This window comes from Grammomys surdaster, unplaced genomic scaffold (genome assembly GCF_004785775.1).
Source record: "Grammomys surdaster isolate TR1022 unplaced genomic scaffold, NIH_TR_1.0 66, whole genome shotgun sequence".
NCBI lineage: Eukaryota > Metazoa > Chordata > Mammalia > Rodentia > Muridae > Grammomys > Grammomys surdaster.
Window position 1 is genome coordinate 12,585,516 of NW_021604568.1, and position 23,094 is coordinate 12,608,609.

Below are 23,094 nucleotides of genomic sequence, written 5' to 3' on the forward strand. Positions count from 1 at the left end.
TGTGTGTGTGTGTGTGTGTGTGTGTGTGTGTGTGTGTGTGTGTGTGTATGTGTGTGTGTGTGTACATATGTATTGGTTTTAGTTTTCTCTGTATAGTCCTGGCTGTCCTAGAACTTAATATGTAAACCAAGCTGTCCTGGATCTCAGAAATCCACCTGCTTCTGCCTCCTGAGTGCTGGAATTAAAGATTAATTCCATGGCTGGCTTTAAAAATTAATGTATATATCATATTTTAAGTATATGTATGTTTTTTCTACATGTATATCACCTGCATGAGCACCACATGGATAAAGTTCCAGTGGAGGCCAAAGAGGGCATCAGAATCTCTGGAACTGGAGTCATGAATAGTTGTGAGCTACCAAGTGGATGCTGGAAACTAAATCTGAGTCCTCTATAAAAGAGCAGCCAGTGTGCTCTTAACTTCTGAGCCATCTCTACTGAATTTTCTTTTTTTCTTTTTCAAGAAAAGGTTTCTCTGTGTAGCCCTGGCTATCTTGGAACTTGCTCTGTAGACCGGGTTAGCCTCAAATTCAGAGATCCACCTGCCTCTGCCTCTGAGGTATGAATGTATATTTCTCTCTCTCTCTCTCTCTCTCTCTCTCTCTCTCTCTCTCTCTCTCTCTCTCTCTCTCTCGTAACCATGACTGTTCTGGAACTCACTATGTAGACTAGGCTACCCTTGAATTCATAGAGATCTGCCTATCTCTGTCTCCTAAATTCAGGGATTAAAGGTATGTACCACCACTTCAGTCTTAGAATAAAATTTTAAAATTAAGTTTCAGAAGTACATGGATGCTTTAGGTTAGGCTACTACATGTATGGACCTCCATGCCTAGATTTTTTTTTTGTCACTTTTGTTTTATTTTGCGTGTGTGTGTGTGTGTGTGTGTGTGTGTGTGTGTATGGATGTTTTGCCTGCATTGTATATCTGTATCACATTTGTGCCTGGTACCCAGAGAGGACAGAAGAGTGCCTTAGATTCCCTGGAACTGGAGTTACAGACAGTTGTGACCTGCTGTGTGTGTGCTGGGAAATGAACCCAGATCCTCCAGAAGAGCAACCAGTGGCCTTAACTGCTGAGCCATCACCTCTCCAGCCTTTTTATGTAGTATTTTTAACATTGCGTATTTATTTTTAAGTAAATGTCAGTTTATTTGCTCTTGATCTCAGCTCTTCCTCACTGTTACTTTCTTCTCCATTCATCAGATTGTTTTGTTGGATATAGTTCTAAACTGACACTTAATTGTCACAGAAGTTGGAAATTTTTGTTATACCTCTTTAGTCTTATTTTGAAGTCTGCTACAAGTGTGTCAGTGTCTGTAGGTGAGACATACCTCCAAGCTTCGTGTTGATTCCCAGTGTTGGCCTTGACTGCGGCTGCTCCTTCATCTCCTCTGTTAGAGCTTTTGGAGTTACAGTCTCTGTTTCATATTCTGTTTAGTTGTTCCATTGTTTGCAGCTCTTGGAGAGGAGGACAGTGTTTTGTTGTTTCTCCTGGGTTTTGTTTATGTGTACTTGTGTGCTTTGTCATTCTGAGTTCTGAAGTTGACAGGGTTCTAGCTGTGGTAATCCTTAAGCCATCTATCTATTTGTCATTATCAATTTTCATTACTGAAGATGGAACCCAAGGCCACCCATCTGCAAAGCAAATGATCTGCCCCTGATGGAGTTAGGACCAGTCTGTTTTGAGCACAGCCCTCTTCTAGAAAGGAGACTGCTTCCCTTTTGCAGGATGTGTCAGATTGCCATGGGCTATCTGAGACAATATATCCTTCTCTTGGCCTAAACTTTTGGACCACCTGATCTATAAATTCCAGATAGGACACTGAAAAAGTCCTTGTGAGAGAGAGACGACCTTTTCCAGGGTCTTAGGGAAGATCCTCCATTGTCCACTCATTGTTCTGGGGGAAAACAGAAAGCAGAAGGCTTTTTCATTTGGGTTTGAATGTTTACTGTTTTAACAGTTTTGCTATTCCAACCCAAGGTGGCCTCAATGTCTTCCTGCCCCAGCCATCCCTATCCACAGAGCAAACAGGCATGTACTACCATGCCTGCCTCTGTTTTGAGTGTTTGCCTGTTTGTTTTAACATCTCCTGTGTCCTTGTGTTAGTAGACACACGACAGACATTGTTGTCTAAGTTGTTTGTCAGACATGGTCTCACTTTGTAAATCAGGCCTACCTGGGACTTGAGATGCTCCTGCCTCAGCTTTCTTGGGGCTTTGTTCGTTGTTAATTAGTGATGTAACTCTTCACAATTCCAGCTTCCTGTCATTTTTTTCAACCCTTAATTATTAGTGAATTTTAAAGTTGTTTTTAGTTAACATAAAAAGTTATCTGAAACACACATGAAGAAAGAAAATTTCTGCATTCCCTCCTCCATTTGTCAATTAGAAAGAAGGCTTCCAATTCCTGACTGCGTGAGTCATTATCCTTTTCTACATTTTTGGCAGTTAATATTGGGATGCAGTTAAATGTCTAGCGTTTCTGGAAATGACTCTATAGTCGGACTCATTTTCAGAGCCTGGTTGAGTTCAGTGGAGCACTTGCCTGGTTGGTTCCCTTTCCAGCACTCCTCACCAAACCAAACCAAACCAAACCATACCAGACAAAAAGCCTTCTGCCTGACCTGGCACCAGAAGAGCTCAGAGTCTGCTTGTCAGCATCAGCTACACATTTTTTTTTTTTAAATCTGAGCAGACTGTTAGTGCAAGAGCCACTTGTGTTCTACGTTAGGAATGTTAGTCTAGGTGCACCACCTGCTTTCTGCTTATCAGTTTCATCTTGACTTCTGTGTCATAGGAAAAGCAAACACTGTTGAATGGATGGTTCCCTTTCTCCATCTCTGTAGACGAATAGAAATTACACTTACAAGAATGAACAGAGTTGATTAATGTAGTAAATCATCCACAAGAAATGCCTCACTAAAAGCTTGAAGTACCTCCTCATTGGAAAGGATTATGCAACCTTTCTTTCACTTACACAGAACCCAAAGTGTTCACTTTCATTAACTTTACTTTCTGAGAGTGTAGCAAAGGGAATAACTACTAAAGTTGAAATCAGGAAAAAAAAATAATAATTTGCTTCCTACAGAGTCCTTTCTAAAGTCCATATTGTGGCTTCTAGCCACACAATTGAAAAAAGTGTAGTGATAATTGCTTTCCATTTAGAGGTTGGTTGGTTGGGGATGGTATGTGTGTGTTCGTGTGTGTGTGTGTGTGTGTGTGTGTGTGTGTGTGTGTTCATTCATTCCTCTTCTCAAGCATATGGCTTCAGACATATTAAGTAGAACCCTTTACCATGGAGCTTTAAGTTTAAAACCAACTCCAAAGGTAGCTTGGGCTTTCTCTAACCACGCTTCATTTTGTCACATGCTATATTAGAGCTATGGGAATCAGTTTAAAGGAGTCAAGAGTTGGTGCAGATTAACTGCTTGGCAGCTTGGAACCCAGCAGAGACAAGACTTGCTTATCTTGAAATATGTTTTAAATGCCTAGCCATTGAGACTTGCTGTTTCTGTAAGGTGCCAAGTCTAAAATCAGAACAACAAAAAGTTGTACTTATCTAGACACCCCCAAATTATTGTCAGTATAACTTATTTGGGCCTTGTTATTTCAAGAATATCATAGTTCGGGCCAGGCGGTGGTGGCACACGCCTTTAATCCCAGCACTTGGGAGGCAGAGGCAGGCGGATTTCTGAGTTCGAGGCCAGCCTGGTCTACAGAGTGAGTTCCAGGACAGCCAGGGCTACACAGAGAAACCCTGTCTCAAAAAAACAAAATGAAACAAACAAACAAAGAAAGAATATCATAGTTCATGGGAGTAAAAAGTTTTATTTTCATAAAATAATAGATAGTATCCTGAATTAACATGGACTTTGACTTTTTTCTCAGTTCTCAGTTTTTCATTGTCCTCTATGAGATGTGCATACTGCCTTCCTCAAATACTAAACATGCTGTTATAGCTGCTTTGACTCCCTTTATCCTAGTTCTGTGATTTATTCATTTTGAACATTTTTAAAGAGCCATTTATCCATCAACTTGTTCTATGTTAAAAACCTCTCTTCTCTTTCCCTCTTCTACTTGTAGGATTGTGCAACCTTTCAGCTAAACAAAACCAAAATTGTTGACTTGCTCAATGTCCCACCCCTTGAAGTCAGCCGCACAGCTCCCTGTGGGTGTGGCCCACCACACTTGATCTTCTTATCTCCTGCCACCACCCTGGTGCTCACAGCCCTCTCTGTGCTTTCCGTACACCACCCAGTTTGTGGACCGCCCCAGAAGCAGTTGTTTTTGTGGCCTGCTTTTCCTTCTTCTGTATATTCTGAGGAAGTTATTTACATGATGTCTTAAAGATACATGTATCATTGAGAAATTTCTGCTCCAGGATTAAACTTTTCTGTGTGAAGATTTCAAAAGGTAAAATAGTTTTTCATCTTGCTAGAACTTACATATTATAGGTGCGAATTCATAAATGTAAATCATTTATGAATGGCTTTTGCTTATACAAACTATTTGTTCCCCAGAGTTAGCTCTACCCCAGTATAATGTGATTAAATGCAGGAGAGGTTATATTTAAAAGAATCTAGCAAAGACTCTAAAGAATTCACATAATATCAATAACTCTACCTTAATTTCTCTTTTGAAGAGACATTATTTAGCTGTTTTAAATCATTTTGTCTCACAATGGTGTGCTGTGAAAGATCATGGTCTTTAAATGGGGAGCATATATATATACTTTGTGTGAACATAAACACTAAATTTTCATATCAAAAGTAACTTGATCAAAATATTTATTCATCAGTAATTTGACATAATTCCTTTCACCTTTACAAAAAAGTCCTTTTCATCCTTTTAGCTCTCACCCCCTTTTATTTCCAGAGCTCAGTGGCAAACTGAAGGCTTTCCTAGGACTGTGTCTGCCACTCAGCTACATTCCCAGCCCACACCAGATGTTCTTTTCCCAGGCCACAGAAGTCAATTGCTTAGGTGTTTTGTTCAACAACTCTGTTGTCATCATCTTTTTCCTTCTTCTCAGCCCTTCCTATAAAATGTAGCCTTTTATGCCTATTGACTGTATCTGCTTTCCTACATTGAGTGTGCCTCAGTCTCCTGACCTTGGGATCAACACACAGCCTTCCTGTGCCTCTGTCTGAAGTGACAATAATGTGCAGACTACAGTTTGACCAGCTTCATTTATTAACTAATAATAAGTAATGCATTGGCTGAATTATTTGTATGTCATTGTTTAGCCCAGGGTAAAAGCATGTAAATGGCTCTTGGATTTCTTTTCTTAGCTTGCAGGTCAAAGGTTAAAGTAACAGTATGAACATATGATACAGAATTGCATAAGTTGCCTAATAGAGTGTAGGCTCCTCGTAAGTGAAATTATACAAACCACTATACACTGTAAACCAGTCACAATTTCTTTAACATCAATTGCAGTAGCTCATATTTTAGTGTAAAGTAATGCTGTATGTAAAAGACAACTTTAAGAAGTATATGGCCGGGTGGTGGTGGCGCATGCCTTTAATCCCAGCACTTGGGAGGCAGAGGCAGGCGGATTTCTGAGTTCGAGGCTAGCCTGGTCTACAGAGTGAGTTCCCGGACAGCCAAGGCTACAAAGAGAAACCCTGTCTCGAAAAAAACCAAAAAAAAAAAAAAAAAAATTAACAAAGAAGTATATTGTCTTTGCATGTCTTTCCCCTCCCTCTCTTATAGCATATATGCTTTTTACATCAAGTTCTAACATAGGCTCCCTGGACTCTTTCCCTTTGGTCTTTTCTCTGAATCTCTAATACATGATTGGTACCACAATAATACACTATTACTACTGTTTAGGAAGTTATCTCCTCCTCGAATACACTGAGTTGGTAACATTTTAGGGTCAGGAGCACTCTTTTTTTCTTTTGCAGTCTCTGCCACAAGACTGTGGTGCATAGTAGCTATGCAATAAATTGCTGTTAGTAAAATAAATGAATTCAAGCAGAATGTAGAAAAAATATTTTATTGGTGAATTGATTTACCAAATTGGACTTTAAACTTACGTTTTAAATATCTAAAGTCAGAGTAACCGCTTGGTAAGTACACTGTAGATTTACCATAGAGCAAGTTGATGCTTTAGTCATACCTGGGGGAAAAATCCACATCAGAGCTGTATTTATAAAACAGTTTTGTTTTGTTTTGTTTTCCTATCATGCTGCCAGTTTGCCAAGTAGCTGACAAACCTACTAGCTATAGAATGGGAAAACACCTCAGGATACTTTTAGCTGAAAACAGAATTATGCTGCAGAATGAGGGTGGAGATGGGAGAAAAGTGTCTAAATCTCTTTCTGGTCCTCACGGGAAGAGCATATGATAGCAGCTGAGAACAGCATTTAAAGGATGGTACGTCCTTATTGTGTTGTCAGTCTTTGAACTTAAGCAGTGTGCCTCACAGAAGGTTGAGAAAACAGTACCACAGAAGAGTACAGGTCTCAGATTTATGGCTGTATGCATTTATTTTTATGGTTTTGTTTTGTCTGTTATCTCACACCGGGAAGACTTATGCAGAAGGATAAAGAATTCATTGCTAGCCTGGGTTCCATAGAGACTTGGACATCCGCCAGAACTACAGGGTGAGACCCCCGCCTCAAAAAATTAAGAGTTTTGTTGTTTGTTTTGTTTTATGGCCCTGGGAATCCCACTCAGAACCTGGGAAAGCCTGGGCAAGTGCTCTCTCACATCCCAGGCTCTGTATTTTTGTTGTTTACTTTATTCATAAATTCACTTATTTTGTGCAGCAGGAATTAATGTAGGACTTTGCATGTGCCATGCAAGTCTCTTAATACGAAGCTGTACTCCTAACACTTTTTACACTTTCTAAAGTTTGAGACTGGGTCCATTAAGTTGCCTAGGCTGGCCTTGAACTCACTCTGTAGTGCAGGCCTGGAACTTAAAAAATACTTCTAACTCAGCCTCCCAATAAATAAACCACTAGACCCATAATCTTGGGGTATTTTTAATAATACATAATTTATTTTCTCTTTACTTTTTGTCTTTTTAAAAGTAAGTGTGTGAAGTTGTGTGTGTGTGTGTGTGTGTGTGTGTGTGTGTGTGTGTGTGCAGAGGTCAAAGAGGGCCTCGGATTCTCTGGAGCTAGGGTTATAGGTGTGGCATGGGTATTGGGAACTGAACTGGAGGCTGCTGCTGGAAGAGAAGCTTAATTGCTGAGCCCCCTCCAACCCCACCTGTCTGTCACCTTTCCTCTGTAGTCTTTGTCACCATCGGTGATGCGTATTGGTTCCAAAGAACCAAAGCCTGCTTTGTTGTTGCACAACCTTAGCAATATAGTACAAGCTTACTAGTTTAACTTTTGTTAAATGGGGATTATGGCTAATCTCTACAATTAATAATTGGCAAAATATCTTGTCTACCTTGGTAGGCTTGTTTTGTTATGGTCTAGGAAAATGAAGGCCTGTTTTCAACATTGATCATCTTTCATTTGTTCTTAACGTCCTCTTTTAGAATTGCTACATTTTAAAGCCTCTGAGTGCTTTGTGTTTGTTTTGAGACAGGATTTCACTGTGTAGCTCTGGTTGACCTGAAACGTGCTACATAGACCGACCAGGCTATATAACTCACAGAATCCACCTGCCTCTGCCTCCTGAGTGCCGGATTCATCACCATTATGTCCAGCCTACTTTTGAATCCTGGATTCTCTCATTTAACAATTAGTAGTCGACCAAAGCATTACAGAAGCAAAGGCTATCATTAGCAGCCAGAATATTTGTGCCAAGTGGCCCTGCCTTCCTTTAAGTTGCTCAGCATCAGCAGACCAGTGAGTGGGGAGGTGAGTGGATGTGGAGTGCCGTGCTGGAGGGGGAGCAGAGGCCTGTGCAGCTCAAGGCTTGACGCTGGAGAGCGGCTGCTTTCCTTGCCACCCGTATCTTCACAGGACGAGTAAGTAAAACCTTTGTCTTCCCCAGATGAGAAATTAGAGGACAGAGCAGAGGGTTTGTCAGACAGGAGTTAGAACTCACGTGCTCAGAGAAGTAACTTATCTTCTAAGTTACCAAGGGTTTGCCTTGTGCTATCACCCCTCCTGAGAAACAGAAATCCTGAGAAAAATAAAAGCTTCTCCTGAGCCCTCCCATGTTCAGAAGCATCTCTCACTGGAGCCGTTGGACAGCAGACTGCTCTGTGAAGCTGACCCTACCGGGAGCACACCACTATCAGCTTTGGTTACCTTTTGAATTTTACTCCCTCAGCTAAATCTCTTGCACAATTTTCTTATCCCCCAAAATAAGCTTTTTTAAATCAAGAGTCTAAATATAAAATAGGCCTATTATAAAAATGGCCTATGATTAAGAAGACACTTAAAGGGTTTTTTTTTTTAAATTACAGCTTTTATGTGTGTGTGGTGGGGGTGGTTTCAAAGATCAGAGGGTAACTCGTAGAAATTGATTCTCTCCTTCGGCCCTGGGGTCCTAGAAATCAAACTCAAGTCATAAGGCTGGACAGCAAGCCCTCCACCCGCAGACACTTCTCACCTACCCACATCCTTATTTTTTATCTCAATTCCACTGGTTGCACAACCTTACTTGCTTAACCTCTCTGGTTTCAATCTCATCTGTAGGGTTGGTTGTATGTAAAGCACACGACAGTCTCCCTTGTTTCAGTGGCACTTCCCTGATGACATCCTGTGTGCTCATTTCTGTGCCAGGCCTGTGACAACACTCTGCTATCTTCTTACTTCTCATCTTCTGGCACTTTGCCTTCTCGCTGAGTGTTCCACCTTAGTTTTTACAATGAAACAGCAAAGGTATAATTAAAATACCAGGGGCTCGAGAGATGACTCAGCAGTTAAGAGCATGTCCTGCTCTTCCAAAAGACCTGAGTTTGGTTCCCAGCAACCAGATTGGGCTGCTCCAGTCTGAGTACAGCAACCATCTAACTCCAGCTCAGGAGATTTAGAGATCTGTCCTCCACAGGCACCTGCACACATGTGTGCATACACACATACAAACATGTACACATAAAAACAAAATAATAGAAATAAAATGAAAACTTATAATAAGCTAATTATTAGAAGCTCATTTTTAAATTTCCTATCAAAGGCCTTCATGAAGAGTCTTGTTAATGTTAGCCCAGCCCATAGGCTGTCGTTAGTTTAGTCTGATAAACAGCTTCCACAGAACCAGGTTTCCTTAGCCATATTGTAGGTATGGAAGTTCCTTCCCCTGGGTATTTTAAGCTAGACTGAGTATCCCACAGAGCTGGATCTTGCCAGACAAAGGTTTAGTCGCTAATGTCTATGCCATACTTCTAGAGGTAATGTCACATGAATAGAGATGATTCTCTTTCTCCCCTGTATGTTTTCAACTAGATGACATTTACTGGGAAGGAAAAAGGCCCATTTTTTTTGTAGTGTAGGCCAATTTTCAGTCTACCACATATTTAAAGTGCATTCATTTAACAAATGAAGCTCCAAGCTTCAGGACTGGAGTTGAGGCAATTTCTTTATTATGCTTTATTTATTTTCTTTATTATGGGTTAAATTCTGTTAGCAGAGCCTGGTGGGAGTGAAGGGGCAAAATGAATGGCCATTCGTCTTATGCTCGAGAATGTCCAAGGGTTAGGAGAACCTGAGCTCTTATGCAGCTGACCTTGAGGCGAACAGAACAGAGCGGTGAATGTCCTAAGGATGAGAATTCAGTCAGAGAGATAGCCAGTTCCTCATTTCATTAAAAACCAAAAAGCAAAGGCAACAAGAAAACTAAAGTGTATTTTAGATTCTTAATACTATCTTTTTCCTTTAACTTTCATAATAACTAGTCATAGCCATTTTATCTACTGAAAATTAATTTATTTTATATATAAAATATAGTATAACAATGATATTTTACAAAAATTAAATGAAAAACATTTAAGATAAAATGGGAGTTGAAGGGCAGAGAAAGAAGGCATAGGCTCCGTTTCTTTTTAATTTTTGTTTTATGTTTGTTGGTGATTTGCCTGCATGTATGGCTGTGTGAGAGTGTCAGATCTTGGAGTTACAGACAGTTGTGAGTTGCCATGTGAATGCTGGGAATTGAACCCAGGTCCTCTGGAAAGACCAGTCAGTCCTCTTACATGCCAAGCCATCTCTCCAACCCTGAGGGTAGGCTCCCTTTTGAGTTATATGATCCCACACTGTGGCTGTTAAGCCCTCTGGCATTCAAGATGCTTTCACTTAAAATCGACAAAGCTGATGAGCCGAAGGAAAGAAAGTCTCACTCCTTGACCATTACCCTAGAAGATTGGATCTGTAAATATGTTAATCTTTGAAATGACAGACATATGTGTATGTCAAATAATGTCTGAACTAACTAGAAAAACTTGCTTTACCACATGATTGTGGTATAAGTACCATTTCCTGAGAGCTTTTACATTGAAGGTTTGGGGCGTGTGTGTGTGTGTGTGTGTGTGTGTGTGTGTGTGTGTGTGTGTATGTGTATGTGTATGTGTGTGTTTTCAAATAAGTATTAGCCTTATTTAACTATGGGCCATGTGGGCTCCTAAGAATGTCACACCTTGTCTATGTCAATAAATCAGTGTGTCCATTCTTGTTACTAAATCTGATGTCATTGGCAGATTTTCCTCTCTGTTGGAAGGGTAACACTCAGAAATGAGAATTTTTAAAATGTATTTCTTCTCTCTGTGATTGGGGTATTTTTGAGTTTTTAAAACTATGAAATAATAATGACAAGCCCCAAGAAAACTGAATCTGGATTTCATTTTGCCTTCGGACTATGTGATCTTAGGCACATTCCTGACATGTCACAAGCAGCTCATGTCTCTGGATGTGCAGTGTCAGTTTTCAGTAGTTGAAAGCCCCAAAAGGAAACAGACTGATTTTCCACACACAAACAGCTGGGCAGCTGTGGATGGAATTAATTGCTGATATATATTGGCCGTGGTTTTCTTCTCCTGCCATTTCCTTTGCAGCTGTGAAAGTGAATTTTGACTTGAAAACAGATTTCCAGCAGCGTGAAGCCAACAGGTATTAAGAGAAGATTCTTCTAGTAAGTAATAAAAGCTGGCACCTTTGGGTGTGCAGTCCTGGGTGATGTGATGAGAGACAGCGGTTGGTAGCAGGTGACTCATAGTTACACAGATGGTGGGAAGTAACTAACCAGGCACCTGCACTGGGAAAGGAGGTTTGGAGTGGCTACTTTTTCGTTTCAGGGGTGACCTCATAATCCTAGAAAGGCTAGATTAGTGAATATCCTCTTCATAAGGTCCTTAAAGAAGGTGTTCCAGGCCATCTCTCAGAATAGTAAGATGTCCAGGATTCCACAGTGATCTATTCTTTCAGTATGAGGGGATAACAGTTGTGGAGGGTAATAAGACATTTATCATTAAACATTTGCCTGGGTTTCTCGCAAAACCTTTTCTGTTGTTTGTTTTACATTATATGTAAAAAATTCATGGCAACATTAAAAACACATGTTTGGATATTTTAATCAGAGAAACATATTTAATTGTATGATTATAGAATGAAAAATCAGCTTGCACCTCTGAGTATATATGTGCAGAAAGTGGTATTTGTTCAAAACCAATGAAATAATTATTGTTTAATAATAAATTTAATACTGAAAATTATTTTAAAAGATTTTTATATAGTACTTGTATTTGTATTCTAGAAAATATCTTATTTGGAAAAAAGTCATACAATAAAATTTTAAGCTAAAATTCTTATGAAATTTGTTAGTAGATTATTGTGAAAATTTTTGAAGTATGATTTATTTTAGTGATCATCAACAAAATTATTTTCTTTTTTATGCACACATTTAATGACATAACAAAGAAAGTCCATAAATCACATCCTTTTTCATATATATATATATATTATGTGTGTGTGTGTGTGTGTTTGCATGCGTGGGCTCATGTATGGAGATCTGATGACAACCTGTAGAAGTCAGTTACCTCTCTCCACCGTGTATGTTTTAGGAATTAAACTAAGGTCTTCAGACTTTGATCAGTAAGTGACCCTACCCAGGGAGCCGTCTACTTACTGGCATCCTTGTTTTGTTTGCTAATTGGAAATGTAATGCTTTTATTGTTTTGGTGTTGCTAAAAGTAGAGGATTGGTAAGAAGGAAAAAAATGGATAGTTTGTGTTATGTTTAAGTCCCCTAAAGTAATATTCTAGAGCAAGTGATGTTTCTGACACCTTGAGATATGTAAAAACTGCTGTTGCTAAACTTAGAAGCTGGCATGGTTGGACTTCCTTAACAGTAGTCCACTTCCACCTACCCGTGTATGCGCTGAGTTGCATGGGCTGCCTAATGAGTCTATCTCTTCTCAAAAAGAAATGAGCCTGGAGTTTGTGCCATGGCAGGAAAGCTGATCTACAAACATGGACTTTTCCTGTGTGACTCTGAGAAGAATTAACCAATGAATTTTGACTCTGGGGCCCTGGAAAATGCTGTGGCGATATTAATGTGCAGTTTGCTCTGACTGAAATCTGTCTGGGTGTGTTGTTTCCCCCAGAGTGGGCTCCACCCTTTCACTAACCACACTGTGTGGATATCTTGCTGCTTAAAACAAAGATCATTTTTAGGGCAGCATTGCATCAGAATTGCCACACGAAAACAAGTTTAAGAAATGTGCAGAGGCTTCGGGGGTTTTGTAAGTAGTGGCTTGTGTATTCTCTTCCCAATAGCTCCTAGCTTAGGTGGGAACAAAGCTGAGAAGGTTGGCTAGTCCTGTGCCCGGCACTAGCAGCATGCAGTACTTGTCTTTGGAAGTAAGCTATGGCTCTCACTCAACCAGTTATTTTATTTTAGGTCATTTGTCTGCTTTTTCTTTTCTTATGCTATTTATCTACTTGGTCTTACTCTTCTTTGTGGTTATCATTGACTAAAGGAAGGAAAATACTATAGTCTACCAAGTGTGCAAATTTTCTAATGTTAAAGTGTTAAAAGAAGAGTTTTGTACTGAATTTATTACTCACTTTTACAGCATAATTGGGCAGTACTGCATTTCGAGACATCGTGGCATGAACTTTGTGTGTAAGAGTGGGTTCATTGAATTAAAAAAAAGGCAGCCTCTAAAGGGCCTTTATTTCTGTCATAATGATGCTTTGTCCTATTGCTGTTGGGTATTTGTTGGAAGAGTTGGGGCAGGCTGCAGCCCAGAGTTCTGTTCCATGCCTGGGCAGTTCCGTCGGTTCCGTGCCTCTGTGTTCTCTCTAGAATTTGTGACGTGAATGGTAAGTTGAACTGTAGAAGAATTATTGTTCAGTGAGGTCTGTGTTGAGCAATTTTTTTTCAACCTCTCTTCTCAGAAGTCTGGGTTTTGTTTGTAGCTGGGTTTTAAATGCCTATAAAGTGTTCAATTATGTACTGACCAAAGTGGGCATGTTGAGAGAGGCCGAGATTTGTGATTTGCTCTCTGTTTATTTTTTCATTATTACTCTTTCAGGGGTAGACACACCCATTCAGTGCAGGCAAGTTTTAACAGCCTGCCTCCAGTTGAAATTCTACTCAAATGTTGAAACTGGCAGATTTCCGTAGGGCTTTTAGGGTGACATTTTGTCATCTTTTTTGTTCTTCAACTTCCTGTCAGCACCTTGCTTAAGCTTCCTCTATCACTCATTTATAGGTTAGCTGTCTTCTAACTTGGCCAGGAGGGAAGAATAAAGTAAGTCTGCTGTCATGAAGAAGGCAATCCGGGCGGTGGTGGCGCACGCCTTTAATCCCAGCACTTGGGAGGCAGAGGCAGGCGGATTTCTGAGTTCGAGGCCAGCCTGGTCTACAGAGTGAGTTCCAGGACAGCCAGGGCTATACAGAGAAACCCTGTCTCGAAAAACCAAAAAAAAAAAAGAAGGCAATCAAGAGACAGACTTACTTTGGACATTATGTTTTTCACATATGAAATTGGGAATCCAGGTTAGCCCTCCTAGATACTTTCCAGGTTAGAGAGCTCTAAATCTCTTTGTAACAAATACACTTACCCAGAAACATCAATAGAGACTCTGTTAGAACTGAGCGAAGATTATTTAGCTCATAATTCAGGTTCATTCTTATAAACAACAAGAAAACTAAAGCCCTGCATTAGATGTAGCTGTCAGGAATTTAAGACATTTTTGTTCTAGAATCTGAGATGCTATATATTGGCTCATCCAGAAAATGGATTCCAAGTGGAAATGTGGCCAGATTTTCTGGCATAGCTGTTTACCTTCCTTGAATACCTTCTGGACTCAGCCTTCAGTTGTTATCTGTATAGATTTAACTAAGTAGCTTTTAAACTTTCCTCCAATATATTTTGCATTGAGACCTAACCCACACATGCATCACCTTATCTTGGTAATAAGCTTCTCATGTAATACAGAAAACAATCTACTGTTTTCTGTTTCATTGTGAAAAGTGTTGACTTTAGACTACTGAACCATTCTGCTGTGCCTTTACCTATAGGAAAAGAGAAGTAGACTTAAGCTTTCACAGTTATGCCAAAGCAAAGCTTAACAGCCAGTTTGTTGTTAATTGTGAAATTAGACTATTTTTAAATTTGTTTTTATTTGGAACTTTTATTTAAAAATCAATAGTTAATGTCTACTAACTCTTATTTTTCTTAAAATTACATAATACAAAAGAAGATTCGTGACTATTTTTACCAGGCATATAAATACCTGTCCCCAGACCTTCAGACCTTTCCTGTTTGCTGTGGGAACGCTGGACACATTTCTCCTCATTCACGCCATACTTGTTCAGGAAAACTGACACACACCACGACGTGGGAAGGTTGGAAGGTCTTCTCTAGAGAAGTAGCTACGATGGGCAAGTACTAGGCATGGGCTGGGACAGTCCGTTCATCTTCCTCAAGCAAGAAGTTGCTGCCCAGGGCTTTACAGTTCCCCTCTGCTCCAGTACACCTTGGGGCGGCAGCGGCTGCTGCTGCTACTGCTGCTGTTCTCTTGTCATTGCTGTACACCTTGGATTTGTTTTTATTGATCAAACTTGTAAAAAAGATGAAGGAATATAAAAGCATATTTGATAATCTCTTTATTACCCTAGTCCCCTGAACCTTACTCCCCAAAGAGTAATTTTTTTTCTATTTCTCCAGAAATTTCCAATGAATATATGTATATGAATATGTCTGTATATACTCAAATACTTAGATGACTTTTTAAATTGCATGTAAAATGGGCTATATATACATATTATGTGTTTAGCTCCTCCTTGGTGAGAGGCTGTCTAGTGAATGCTGTGTTGTACCTAGTTATGCTCAGATGGGCTCTCGACTGATCGGTCTAGTTTTGATGGTATCTGGACTATTCTAGATTGCTTCCCATGAATTCCCTCTGTTGGGTGTGCTTTTGCTTCACTGCCTCCATTTTGAGACAGAGTCTGTGAGCTATAGTCAAGAATGACAGTGCATCGTGAAAGCAGATCCCTCATCCACCTTCCTCATCTGATTAGACAGCCAAGAGTAGGCCTCGTCCCCAGCCACACATGGGAGGATAAGAACTGCTCCACAGGGGAAGAGTTTTCAGCACTATAGTGAAAGAATGTTGGATTTGAAGCCTGGTAACTTGAATGTGAGATTATGGGATTAGAGGTACCAGGTCACTTCTTTTTATCCTTTTTTATCATTTGTAAATTGAGAGACTGAATACATTAGTTTTAATCCTCCTTCCAACTTCACTATGTATGTAGTCTTTTGTTGTAATGTTGGTTTAACTTAAAGGACCCAAATTATATGATTTCTGTTATTGAAATTGAACATCATATATATCATATGGTCTGTACTTCATCTGAATATGGCCTAAGCTATCTAAAAGTGTAAGGCTGTAAGAGGGAGCAAGGGGATATTATATTGTATGTCACAGAAGCATCCTTTTCTGATGGTTCTTTTTCAGTAATGTAAAAGCCCATTCCAGAAGTAATACCACAGCTTTTGGTCAAACATTGAGAAAAGAAATTGTGAAATGATATTTGCTTTTAAGTGGGTCTTGATAATTTCAATGAGTCCATCTTTTAGGAGATAATCCTAGGACTTTTTTAAAAAAATGGCTCCAAGGGCCAATAAGGTGGCTGGGCAAAGCCTGATGGCCTGAGTTCAGTTTCCAGGACCCACATAATATAAGAGAAAGCACTACCTTCAAGTTATCCCTGACCTCTTCACCTTCACATAGTGAGGACATTCTCAAATGAACAAAAGGAACTTGTAACTTTACGAGTTAGCTTCAGGCATTGTGTTGAAAATCCTTTTCCGTCTCAGCCTTCTCACTCACCCCTGGTCTCTGAAGTGCTGAAATGGGCACTACTTGACAGAATCAGTTTTCTACTTTAGTGCTGAGGAAGCAGGCTGGGAAGTGACCTGTACAAGGTCATCCTGCCACGCCACTAGAGTTAAAAGGTAACAAGGTCTGGGAGTTCTGCTGCATCACACCTAAGGTATTCAGTGGTGTCTGCTTCCATTTTGATCTCATACTTGAGTTGGACAGTAGCTGTTCCAGAAGCAAACAGCAACAACAACTCCATCTGTAGTCACAGCAGGATGGTAAGACATTTCTGAAGGCCTGGAAGTTGAGGAGTCTCTATATTTGTATGCTTATTACACTGGCTTCTTGGCAGAAGGCCTGGTATACCTTAAATAAGTGTACTTTTAAATTCTGAGTCTGCTGTTTATCCAAGTGATGGTAAGTAACTACTGCTATTTTTACTGACCAGCGTCTTAAGTGCAGGTGTATTACTGTCCTACATGTGAGTACCCTGGTGACTGAGATGACCCCACTGCAATCTCCTGACTATTCCTCTTTCTTCATTCCTGTTTTGAGACCAGGCCTCACTGCATAGACCAGGCCTGCCAGAAACTCATAATCCTCCTGTTTGTAAGTGTCACAGATGCTGGGATCCTAGGTGTGTGGCATCATGCCTGACTCCTGTTTCTCTCTTGTTTTCTATTGTCAACTGGCTTGTGGACATTAGCAAAAAAACTTGTTAAAATTTGAATTTGTGGAAATAAATAAAAACAGTTCAAGTGTTTTAAAAGAAGGCTGTTAGAGCAGTGTCATTTACTGTCAGCACCCACTGTCCGTGGATCTGCTAGGGGCTGTTTCTTATTAATCAAACTCTAGGTGGATTAAACTGTGTTCGAGTACTTGAACTAATAAGTTACAGCTCAGTGTTCCCTATTAAGATATTTGTAAGATAGGAAGCTTGTTGTCATTGTGCTTCGTACATGCTTATATGACATAGAGGCTTGGAAAAGATGATGCTGTGTTTGGAGAACACACTCTGCTAGCTTCTTTGTCAGTTCATCTAGTGTGGCATTTTCAGTGGAGGAAGTTCTCCATGGCTGGGCATATACAGGATGCTGCTGTCTACAGGATGTTTAACACACTTTCTTAAACATTTGAAGCCATTTTAGGAAAACAATTCACTGACAGCAAAATGGACCAAAAGATAACAGTTTGAGCTGAAGCAGAAATCCATTTTAAAGGGAGGGATAAAGAGGAGGAGGAGGAAGGAAAGGAGAGAGGGGGTTGGGGGAACAGAAACGGACGCATCGCTGCTCAGGTCTGACGCAGTCCTCCCTGGGAGCCCAGTGTTTGCCTGGAGTCCTGTGACACACAGTGGGAATTCACTTCCTATCAGGAAATGCTGATTTTCAATGTATTATCTTGTTGAGACAACCACAGTGAACAATAGGCTATTAACATTTTAGAACAACAAGTGTCATAAGCCAATATTTGCTTTGTTTTGAGTATTCTTCTAAAAAAAGCTTTGGCTGAGCTTCAGAGTACATCAGACCATCAGTAACTGCTGAACATAAGAAGAGCCATGACAGATACCAAGAGCAAAGCAGAGAAGGCTAGAAGTATCAGGAGGGGCCTGTGCAGGCTCAGTCTGTTCTTGCCTGGATGGAACATCAAGAGTACATTACTTCAAATCCATCTTTGTGGTGTGAAAACTGTTCACTCAGAAGCCTGTTTTGAATTTTCGCATACACCATGAAAGCAGGGGAAAGCCTTATTCATACTCAGTTCTGTTTTGAAATGGCAGACCCTCATAGGTACTGTCACTGACAGTTTCACAGATTTAATCGTTCGTGTGTGTGTGTGTGTGTGTGTGTGTGTGTGTGTGTATGTGTGTGTAAATATATATGTAAGTACCTCATATATGTATGTGTACCATGTGTATGCCTGGTGCTCACAGGATCCTCACAAGGTGTCAGATACCCTGAAACTGGAGTTACGGGTGGTTGTGAGCTCCCCGATGTGGATCCTGGGGAGAACCAGGATCCTGTGCAGGAGCAGCAAATGCTCCTAACCACTGAGCCATCCAGCTCTCCACCCAAAGGAAGGCTGTGACTTTTGAGTTAGAAAGAAGCAAACGTTGTTCATTTGGGTAATCAGTTCATACCTAGTCTCTACTATACTTAAGTGAAAGAGTAAAACTACAGAGCTGGACAAGGTGTAAAGATCATCTGATCAAGCCTCTTCGGCTTGTGTGTGAAGAAGTTTGGATCTTTACCTTTTCATTCAGATCTTCCTGTGCTGTCTTACTCCTAAACTTCTCAGATGTCTTCGGCTACTGAGTATTTAGTATACCTCTTTCATTTGACAACTGATAACCTAGTGTTTACTATGACTTATCTGTTCTTACGGACATCTTTTATTCCCTTCATGCTTACACTAGGAAGTCCTGGGCTAGCATGGTGGTTTAGTGCATGCAGGTGCTTTATGTGCAAATCTGGTAACCCAAGCTCCATCCCCAGAAGGCTCAGAAAGGTGAAAGGAGAGGACTGACTCCCCAGAGCTGTTCTCAGACCCCCCCACACACACACACACGCCACAGCACGCCCTCCCCCATGTGCACACACAATAATAAGTAAATTTTACACTAGAAAGTTCTTTATAAAGAAGGGACTAGACCGCTACCTATATTTATTTATGCCTTTTCCCTGATACCTGAATTGAGAAGTAATTGTTTATGAATTAATGTTTGCTCTTTGGATCAGTAGTGTTTTCAGAATTGAGTTTTTGTTGTTCTATTTTGTATGTGCGTGTGTGTGTGTGTGTGTGTCTGCGTATGTATATGTGTATGCCCATGTGTCTGTGTGTGTATCTGTGTGTGAGCCTGTGTCTCTGTGTGTGTGTGCCTGTGTGTGTGTCTGTGTGTGCCCATGTCTGTATGTGTGTCCATGTGTGTATCTGTGTGTGAGCCTGTGTCTCTGTGTGTATGTGCCTGTGTGTGTGTTTGTGTGTGCCCATGTCTGTGTGCCTGTGTGTGTTTGTGTGTATATGTATGTGCTCATGTCTTGTGTGTGTCTGTGTATCTATGTGTGTGCATCTGTGTGCCTGTGTCTATATGTGTGTGTGTATCTGTGTAAGCTGTGTTTCTGTGTATGCCTGTGTGTGTGTATCTGTGTAAGCTGTGTCTCTGTGTGTGCCTGTGTCTGTGTGTGTGTGTGTGTGTGTGTCTGTGTGTATATATGTGAATATAGACTAGAGTTGAGCATCAAGTAATTTCCCCTGTCACTGTCCACCTTATTTTTTTTATGTTTAATATATTTGTATTTTAATTTTGAATTTATTCAGTATCAATCTGAATCAAAGAAATTTAACTACAGAATGATTTGGATAAAACACAAATTAACAAGTTTCCTTATTATTGTTAAGCATACAAAATATTTATAAATATATTTTCACAAAGGTATACTATTGTATACACATACACATATACACTTTCACTTTTTTAAATATCAAACTATGTTCATAGTTTGAATACTTGCACGGATCTTGCTCTTTTGTTTTTCTCTTATTGGATATTTTCTTTATTTACATTTTAAATGTTTCCAGTTCTCCCCTCCAGAAACATCCTATCCTATCCCTCCTCCCCCTGCTTCTGTGAGGGTGCTCCCGCTCCTGCCTTCCCACCGGGGCATTCCCCTACACTGGGGCATCAGATCCCCTCAGGACCAAAGGCCTCTCCTCCCAATGATGTCCAACAAGGCCATCCTCTGGTACATACCTGCCTGGAGCCGTGGGTCACTCCATGTGTACTCTTTGGTTGGTGGTCCAGTCCCCGGGAGCTCTGGGGGGTCTGGCCAGTTGACACTGTTGCTCCCCCCACAGGACTGCAAACCCCCTCAGCTCCTTCAGTCCCTTCTCCAACTCCACCTTATTTTTTGAGACAGGGTCTCACACTGAACCTGGAGCTCACTGGTGGGGTAAACCGGCTGACCACTGAATGCAGTAATCTGCCTGTCCATACAGCCTTCCCCATTGCAGTTTGTTAGTTACAGGTGTGTGTCTAATAGTTCTGTGTGGATGCTGGTGGTCCAAACTCGGGTTCTTGTGCTTGTACTGGAGCACTTTACCCATTCAGCCATCTTCCTCTTTAAAAGGTGATATTTTTATAGTATTGTTTGTTTCTGGCCTCAGTATATGTAGTAAGTATAGCTTTTTAAAATTAAAATTAAAAATTGCTTTTTTTTATAACTTCACACTTCTCTTTTCTTACTTTGTAGTCAAATTAATACATTTCAAATGTAAGTCACAGTATTTATTACCTCAGCCAACATGGGCACATGGTCAATTTGATCAACCCTAGTTTGCTCTAGATCTGTCTTGGTTTATTCTTAGGAAGGTAGAGTGCAATATTATGGGTCAGTGGCCCTATTGAGTAACTTTTAAGTGCATAATAAAGAAGTCGTTGGTCCAATTTCTCCATATACGAGACAAAGTACTTGAGGAGCAGTGGAGTGGAGGACAGCTATTTTTGATGAAGAGGAATGAGTTGGCTTTGAATAAGATCTCAAGATAGAGACTGATACCCAGGTAATAGAGATGAGAGGGGAGAATAATATAAATGTGTAAGAAATATGGCAAGCCTTTGGGAGAAAACCCACTTCCCACTAAACCTAAGAGTGATGGGCCCTTGAAGTCTCTTAAACCCATTTTTCAGAGTCTGCATGTTATTTTAGATCATACCAGCACTGCTACCATGATTCCTAATGTTTTGTATGTTTGGTTTGGTTTATTTGAGATAGTTTCATGCAGCCCAGGCCGGCCCGGATCGCACAATGGAAAAAATGGCCTCAGACTTCTGATTCTATCTCTACTTCCCACGTGCTGGGCTTCCAAGCATGTGTGCCACCCTACCGGTTTCTTATGCTGAGGACTGAGCCTTGGGGCAGAGGTAGGGGTTAGCAGTGCTGCACCAGGCTTGGGCTCTATGACTGACGTACATCTCTAGCCTTCTAAGTTTGTTGTTTTCTTATGTTTTACAGATGGGACTCCAAGATGCTTTTCTGCATAATGGGAGGGGCTAGAGAAATAATATTATGGTGAAAGCAATTTAATAAGTGGCTTGTGCTTCTCAGTAGCAGCCACTGAGAACTGTAGTGTCCACACTGCCTTTGAGAACTTTGTAGCCTTTCACAAGCATATATAACACTATTCCTTGACATCTAAAGTAGATACAACATGTTTGCCAAACTCTGGAGAACTACTTAAATTACTAAGCCATGAAGATGGCTTTTTCTGTGACAGTAACTTACTTGATGTGGGCTGGAAGTCCAGCTAAATGGATACTATAGAACTACAATGTGAGGCCAGTCTTTGTGAGCCACAGAAAGACAGGAGTGCTGCTTCAAGCCTGAATTTAAAGATAGCTAGCAATGAAGTGGATCCTTCAGACATGGGAGTGGCACAAAACTGAGACTTAGAGTTTACTCTCTAGTGAATTACCATGAAAACAGGCTCAGTTTCAAAAATATAAGTTGCTTCAAATTATTATGAAAACAAAACCCCAAATTTTTCCTACTTTTAACACTGAATGCATGCTTATTAATCCCTTTGAGCTGGAATGTAAGGTATTACATGACTTTTTCAAAGACTATTTATTGCCCACTAGTTTCAAAAATTAGTATCTTAAGCAAAACCTTTATGGAATTTTAAAAAGTGTTATTCATATTTCAGAACTTATATTGATGGAATAGACATATACGCATGTGTCATCTGTGGTCTACATTCTGTGTATCTTCATAATATAAAAATAGAGTAAAAATAAGTAGATTTGGGCAAGGTAGGCTCTATCTCTCCACACTTGTTGATTAATGGAGAAATGATAGGTTAAAACAAAAACAGTAATACCTTATATTCTTTTAGACTTGAACACTGGCTTTAACTAGGGAGGATCAGGAAAGACAGTATTTCTTGTAGGAGTTACTAGTATTCATAAATTAGTATTGGTTTATCAGTGTCTTTATAGATACTTCATTTTCTAAAGTCAGCATTTCTGTTGCTTTTTTAAAATAGACTTCCATGAATTAAATGATGAGTTGGTGTAATGATACCTCTTCCCCATATGTTTGATATTGGACTTCTAAAATCTTCTTTGATTTTCCTATTTTTATTAAAAAATTAAGTTCTCAGTCAACTTGGAAATTGGGCTGTCTCTATCCTCTCCCTGTCTCTTCACTATCTGTGTGTGCCAAGGAGGACAGTCATCTTGAAGGTGGATGGCACGGGCCAGAAAGCACCAAGAGACACACTGCGCATGTTTCCCACTCTTGTCAGCTAGTCTGCTTTCCAAACTAAATTCTATTTCTGTATTAGACAGAACCTAGAGCTCTTTAAAAGAGTCAGCAAATCTATACAGCAGTTCATGTAAAATAATGGGGCATGTGTAATCTAGGTACTAAGATCTAGACTTTTCTTTTTAAAGTTAAATCTTATAATTGTTGTCTAGATTCCCCTTTGTGGATCATTGAATTTTGCAAATAACCAGGGATATTTGTTTGTTATTGAACTGATGAAAATTCCCAAGTGTCAAACCCTTTATTTCATTCTTCTGGTGTTCAGATAAACTTCATTTGAAGATAGCCAGTCCATGAAAATACATATCTTACAAAAGAGTCATATTTAAGAGTAGGAACCTTGATTTGAGTCTGGGATAGGAAAGAAGTTGAAAAGTTTTGCCAAAAGATATTAACAACTTTAAGTCTAAAATGACTCAAACTTTGGAAATAGGAGTGGAGGTGAAGAGAATTCTGATTCTAGAGCCAAACTCAAGAGTGTGACCTTGGCTAAGTAATGTTTTGTCCCTGCTTGTTTCCT

General features: G+C 40.0%; 1 protein-coding gene and 1 pseudogene across 4 annotated transcripts in view; one reads left to right on the top strand and one right to left on the bottom strand.

The window, feature by feature from the left end:
- Window positions 1–1,389, bottom strand: part of LOC114626099 — an 8,713-nt pseudogene extending 7,324 nt beyond the window's left edge.
- Add3 (adducin 3) overlaps window positions 1–23,094 on the top strand; it is a 114,417-nt gene that overhangs the window by 43,896 nt on the left and 47,427 nt on the right. The window contains exon 1 of one of the 4 annotated variants that reach the window (XM_028775661.1): window positions 12,490–12,650. The exons of the other annotated variants lie outside the window; for them this stretch is intronic. The gene's annotated coding sequence lies outside the window, so the exon portion shown is untranslated. Of the gene's footprint in view, window positions 1–12,489; window positions 12,651–23,094 lie in introns of those variants that run through there. 4 annotated transcript variants of the gene reach the window in all.